We start from the raw sequence: 6,764 nt of genomic DNA, 5'->3' as shown, positions 1-6,764 counted from the left end.
CTTTAGCTAAGTTGTGTGCCTCCACATGTTCTTCCCGTTGTCACAACTTAAAAGCACCGATCGAAAGCTCATCTTCTCATCTCCGCCTTGTGGAGGGAGGCTCCAAATAATGACATGTTGCACCTGGTGATACTCTTCATCACCTCCAACAAAACAGGAAACTACATCAACATGTTCCTCGGCCAAATCCGCTTCGGGAGCTCCAGTACATTCAACACCTTCAAGAACCAACGGAGGGGGGCCAGTCCTGGTATGGACCGGTGATCAGGAGGGAGCCAATTGTGTGTTTATATACGTGTTCCTTCTGCATTGCCAATCCGTTTGATCAAACCATGATTCAAAACAACTTGTCCTGCAATCAGAGAACACCATATCTCATATTTGGCAGGGCCACCCTCCCAGCTTTGCTTCCAAGACATCTGACTTTAGAAAATACACCCCCTTCAGAACATGCGAGCTGAGAGCTTGAGGATCCGGTACAACCCGCCACATTAGCTTTGCCAACAAAGCCAAATTGAAAATTTCAACATGGTGAAAGCCTAAGCCTCCCATGTATTTTGGCTTAGTCTTGGTGTCCCAAATAATCCATGTCGTTTTCCCCTTGCCTGTTCTACTTACCGGAAAAGGCTTTCGCCCCGCTTTATAAATAAAGCAAACCGCCAGAGAGCGCATATACACGGACTAGTCCACACGCACACACCCAAGTCTCACATAAAAGTACATAGGTTCTGCTGAGGGCACAACTCAACAAGCCCAAAAAGAAAAAGAAAACAAGGCAGCCGCCTAAGGACAAGGAAGGCGCCTAGTCTGGCTCCGGCGGAGGCGGCGAGGACGGTGGCGACAGGCGGACGACCATCGATCGGAGGTCGGCGATGAAGGCGGAGATGGCATCGCGGTCCTGAGGGCCGCTAAGCGGCCGTCAAAGCTGCAAGAAACCAGAGAGTTTGAAGATTGCGTCAGTAGCTCGTCGAAGAGGGGTGCGCTGGATCACAAGCTTATTGCGGATCGTCCAGAGGGTCCAGGCTAGGACCCCAATCTCAAGTCACCTAATGTGGCGAGACGACAAGGAGGAGTTCTGGAGTTCGGCAAATAAGTCGGGGAAGTTGGTGTGGCACCAATCTCCACCAACCACTTCGCGAAAGCAGCTCCAAACGAACTGAGCGGACACGCAGGAGAAGAAGATGTGATTCGAGTCTTCGGGGACACCGCAGAGGGGGCAGATGCCCGAGCCCGGGCCATTCCGTTTGCGGACCTCAACCCCGGACGGAACCGACCGCGAATCCATTGCCACATGAAGATCCGGATTTTAAGAGGTAGGCGTATGGACCACACCGTTGAGAGGGGGAGGGGGGCGAAGGAGGGGGCGGTGGCCAGGTAGAGAGACTTGGTGGAGAACAGGCCAGAGGGCTCCAAGCACCAACGCACCTGGTCGGTACCATCGTCCACCCTAGGCTCGTGGAGGGCAACATAGTCCAGCAACTTGCGCCAAGCAGCAGATTCCGGGGGCCCAAATGGCCTCCGGAAGGCGAGGCGCCCTAAGTCAATAAGGGCCCTCTCGACAGAGATCACAGGGTCAACGATAATGGAGAAAAGGCCGGGAAAGCATGCCGCGAAGGGAGCGTCACCAGTCCAACGATCGAACCAGAACAAAGTCGACGCTCCAGAGCCGACCGAGATGGAAGTCCCGATGCGGAGAACCGGAAGGAGTTGGACGACCGACTGCCAGAACTGGGAGCCGCCAGTTCTCTGGCAGAAGGCAAGAGGTTGCCCGCACAGGTATTTGTTCCGGATGATGTCGAGCCAAAGACCACCAAGGCCTTGCGAGATGCGCCAAAGCCATCGGGAGAGAAGGGCGATATTCATACGCTTAGAGCACATAATGCCCAGGCCGCCCTGCTCCATGGGCTTGCAAATGTCCGGCCAACTGACCATATGATACTTCTGCTTGTCATTCTCGCCAGCCCAGTAGAAGCGAGACTGGACTTTGGCAATCTCTTGGTGCAGGGTCTCGTGGAGGCTGTAGATGCTCATAAGGAACAAGAGGAGGCTGGAGAGGGAAGAGTTGATGAGAATAGTCTGGGCTGCCTTAGATAACCACCTCCCCTGCGAAGGCTCAATGCACGTTTGGAGCTTGGCCACGATCGGGCGCAAGTCCGTGACGGTGAGCCGGGAGTCACTAATGGGCGTACCCAAGTAGGTCGTGGGAAAGGAGCCCAGGCGGCAGTTAAGCCGGTTGGCAATGGCGAGACATTCGTCGGGAGGGTAGCCCATCACCATAACATCACTCTTGTCGAAATTAATCTTAAGGCTAGACATTTGTTGGAAGCAGAGGAGGAGGAACTTGAGTTTGGAGATGTCCACCTCCGAGCCTTCCACCATGATGATGGTGTTGTCGGCATATTGTAGGAGGGAAATCCCGGACCCTCCAGCGAGATAGGGGGTGATCCCATGAATATGGCCAGCCGCCTTCGCCTTATCCAGGATGGAGGCAAGGGCATCGACAACCATGTTGAACAGGAACGGGGAGAAGGGGTCGCCTTGTCTAACCCCACATAAGGTGGGGAAGAAAGGGCCGATCTCGCCGTTAATGTTAACAGTCGTGCGACCGCAGGAGACCATCTGCATAACTCTGGTGATCCAACGATCGTTGAAGCCCTTCCGGAGTAACACTTCCCAAAGGAAGGACCAACTAACAGTATCATAGGCCTTATGGAAATCAATCTTCAAGAAGACCGCCTTGAGGTGTTTGGCGCGGACCTCATGGAGTACTTCATGAAGGACAAGGACCCCATCTAGTATATACCGGCCCCGGATGAAGGCGGACTGGTTGGGGTAAGTAATGCGATCTGCAAGAAGGGTCACCCTATTGGCGTACCCTTTTGCAAGAATCTGGAAGATCACGTTGATAACCGTGATCGGGCGAAACTGGCGAATGTCGGACGCGCCAGGCACCTTGGGGATGAGGGAGATTATCCCAAAGTTTAGGCGACCGAGGTCAATGGACCCAACGTAGAATTCTTCGAAGATGGCCATGACCTCAGGTTTAATCACGTTCCAGAAGGTCTGGAAGAACTTAACCGGGAGGCCGTCAGGACCTGGCGCCGAGGTGGGGTTCATGCCCCTAATGACATCCCAAACCTCGCCTTCGGAGAAGGGGGCCATAAGGGCCACGTTCTTCGTGTCAGAGACCAGCTGAGGGCCAGTACAATAGTCAGGGGCCAGGGAGAGGCCGCTCCTAGGAGCGGCAGAGAACAAAGACCTATAGAACCCATCAACGTGGGTTCGGATGTCGCGCGGATCTTGAAGGAGGGTGGCACCGTCCCACAAGAGGGGGATGGTGTTGCGATGACGGCGGCCATTTGCGATCGTCTGAAAGTAAGCCGTGTTCGCGTCGCCCTTCAAAACCCACTTTTGGGCACCACGGATGCGCCAATAGGTCTCTTCATCAGTGTAGATAACAGAGGGCTGATCTTCTAAGTCATAGCGGGAAAGCCTCTCATCGGGAGAGAGCCCCACAGCATCCGCATGCAGGTCGAGCACCTGAATAGCGGCTAACAGGGCCTTCTTACGACCGCAGAGGTCTCGACCCAAGTTAGCGCCCCATCCCTTCATGAACTGCCGGCCACGCTTGGCACAGAAGTGCCACAAATCAATGGCCGAGGGGGGACGGGGGTGAGTGTGAGCGCGGCCTCCACCCAGCGTGTGCCGATGGCCTCCACGAACCCGGTTTGGGAAAGCCAGAAGGTCTCAAACCGGAATCGCGGGGTGATCGGCGGGCGCTCATCGGCGGAGGAAAGAAGAAGCGGGACATGGTCAGAGCCAATCCGGGTGATGGCGCGAAGGGAAGCGAGGGGACAACGAAGGTCCCAATCCGGGGAAACTAGGACTCTGTCCAGGACGAACTAGGTCGGGGAGGCCTGCCGATTGGTCCAGGTGAACCTGGCACCGATCCTATCAATCTCGCGGAGACCGAGATCGGCAATAAAGTCATTGAACATTTGCATCCGGGCAAAGTTGACATTAGCATTGCTCTTGTCCTCCACAACACGGAGGAGGTTAAAATCAGCTCCCACCACCACCGGAAGGGAGGCCACAGAAATCTTCCGGTGGAGCTCCTCGAGAAAGGTGGCAGACCTGCTATGGTCAGCTGGCCCGTAGACTATGATGACCTCCCACTTGAAGTTGAGGGACCACTCGAACAGTTCCATGCTCATAAAGAATTCCCCCCGATCCATGCTGCCCACCTCAAAGGTGGCATCCTTAATGCCTAGAAGGATGCCCCCCGAGTGGCCGACGCTCCCACTAGAAGGGAGCCAATGCCATGCGAAGAGGTGGGAGCTCAGACGGTCAAGTTCAGGAAGGGAGATTTTAGTGCGCATAGTTTCCTGGATGGCGACAATGTCAATGTGTTCATCACACATGTACTCCACTAGTTGGCGGCGTCGGCCATCATGGCCGAAACCGCGGATGTTCCAGAAGAGGGCTCGCATTAAGGCGCCATTGGGGGGCTTCTTGAACCCAAGACACGGGAGGCACTTTGGGCATGGAGGGCTGTGGTGCGGGAGCGGGTGCGGCCGCGGACATCCGCACTCTCAAGCGGGAGAAGGCCACCGGTCCGCCTCGACGGCGCGGGCCTTCGCAAGACGCCTGTCCAGAATCTCGCGGGCCCTAATGGCCTCGATCTGGACTAAGGGGGGACCAGCTTCCCCCCTAAAGATGATGGCAGAGTCCGAGGCGACCTTCGCAAGGTTGCCGACGGGAACCGACTCGATAGCAGATAAGGAGAAAGACGAAGTAGAGGGGGGAACGACAGGCGTACCTGGCTCTAGGTTCCGAGCAACAGTGCGGAGCTCCGCCCGTGCGAGGACGGGCAGAGCCGGACTGCCCTTGGGGTGCGCAACGTCCAGCCGACCACTCGACGGGACGCGGTCACCGGGGAGGAGGCTGACCGCCCGCGGCAAGCACAGGCCACAGAGCGCGGTGGGAGAGGCTGGGCGGCCATGGGGGTGGTCACCCGGGCCTCCCCATCCATAGCGAGGTTCGACGCAGGCGGGACCCGAGAGGCAGGCCCAATGCAGACGGGAGCAGCGGGGTCGGAGCCAAGGTCGGAGACGAGCACAGCAGGGTCGGAGCAAAGGGGCGACGAGCGAGGCCGGGGCCACTCGAGGCGGCAGCAGAGGGGGAGAGAGCATGGTCGGAGAAGGCAGCGCGACCGCAGTGGGAGGAGCCGGAGGAGAGGAGGCCGGCTCGGACGGCCTGGCATCCTCGGGGTCCACCACCGGGGCCGACAAGAGCGGGTCGGAGTCCGGAGCTGCCGCCGAGGGGAGACCTGACCCAGGGCCAGCGCGACAGGTGCTGGCGGGGCGGGAGAGCGCGGGGAGGAGGCCCGGCAGACGACCAGGCCGACACTGGAGATGTCGCTCGCCTCAGATGACGCCGCCATCGAATCCGACGGGTCGTCGAGAAGCATGCCAGGAGCGGCCTACCGACCCTGCCCGCCAGCGGTAGGGGGAGGGGGACGGGGACGGGGAGCGGGAGTCCTCCGAACCCCCATCCTCCTTCGAACGGTGGGAGCGGGGGCGGTGACTGTTGGGGAACGTAGCAGAAATTCAAAATTTTCTACGCATCACCAAGATCAACCTATGGAGATACTAGCAAGAAGAGAGAGAGGGAGTGCATCTTCATACCCTTGAAGATCGCTAAGAGGAAGCGTTACAAGAACGCGGTCGGTGGAGTCGTTCACGAAGCGATTCAGATCGCGGCCGAATCCGATCTAAGCACCGAACAACGGTGCCTCTGCGTTCAACACACGTACAGCCCGGGGACGTCTCCTCCTTCTTGATCCAGCAAGGGGATAGGAGAATTTGAGGGAGAACTCCGACAACACGACGACATGGTGGTGATGGAGCTCGTGGTTCTCCGGCAGGGCTTCGCCAAGCACTACGGAGGAGGAGGAGGTGTTGGAGGAGGGAGAGGGCTACGCCAGGGGAAGGGTGTGGCTGCCCTCCCACCCCCTCACTATATATAGGGGGAAGGGGAGAGGGGCTGTCCCCTCTAGATGGATCTAGAGGAGGGGGCAGCAGCCAGGGGAAACCCTAGATGGGTTGGGGCGCCCCCACCCCCTAGGAAACTTGCCCCCCCCCCAAGCCGGGAGGGGAGGCTGCCCTAGTGGTGGTGCCCCTACCTCTCCAGGTTACGTGAGATGGGGTGGGATGGGTGCTCAGCCCCTTAGTGGGCTGATTTGCCCCCTCCCCTTGGCCCATAAGGCCCCCAACACTTGCCGGGGCCTCCGAAACCCCTTTCGGACACACTGGTCATCACCTGGTACCCCCGAAACAATTCCGGACTCCAATACCCTTCGTCCAATATACCGATCTTCACCTCCGGACCATCCGGAGCTCCTCGTCATGTCCGGGATCTCATCCGGGACTCTGAACAACCTTCGGTAACCTCATACTATTTCCCATAACAACTCTAGCGTCACCGAACCTTAAGTGTGTAGACCCTACGGGTTCGGGAATCATGCAGACATGACCAAGACGTTCTCTGGCCAATAACCAACAGCGGGATATGGATACCCATGTTGGCTCCCACATGTTCCACGATGATCTCATCGGATGAACCACGATGTCGGGGATTCAATCAATCCCGTATACAATTCCCTTTGTCAATCGGTATGTTACTTGTCCGAGATTCGATCATCGGTATCCCAATACCTTGTTCAATCTCGTTAATGGCAAGTCACTTTATTCGTTCCATAATGC

This window comes from Triticum dicoccoides, chromosome 7B (assembly GCF_002162155.2).
Source record: "Triticum dicoccoides isolate Atlit2015 ecotype Zavitan chromosome 7B, WEW_v2.0, whole genome shotgun sequence".
Taxonomy (NCBI): Eukaryota; Viridiplantae; Streptophyta; class Magnoliopsida; order Poales; family Poaceae; genus Triticum; species Triticum dicoccoides.
The sequence above is the reverse complement of the archived record's forward strand: the minus strand, read 5'-3'. Positions refer to the sequence as shown.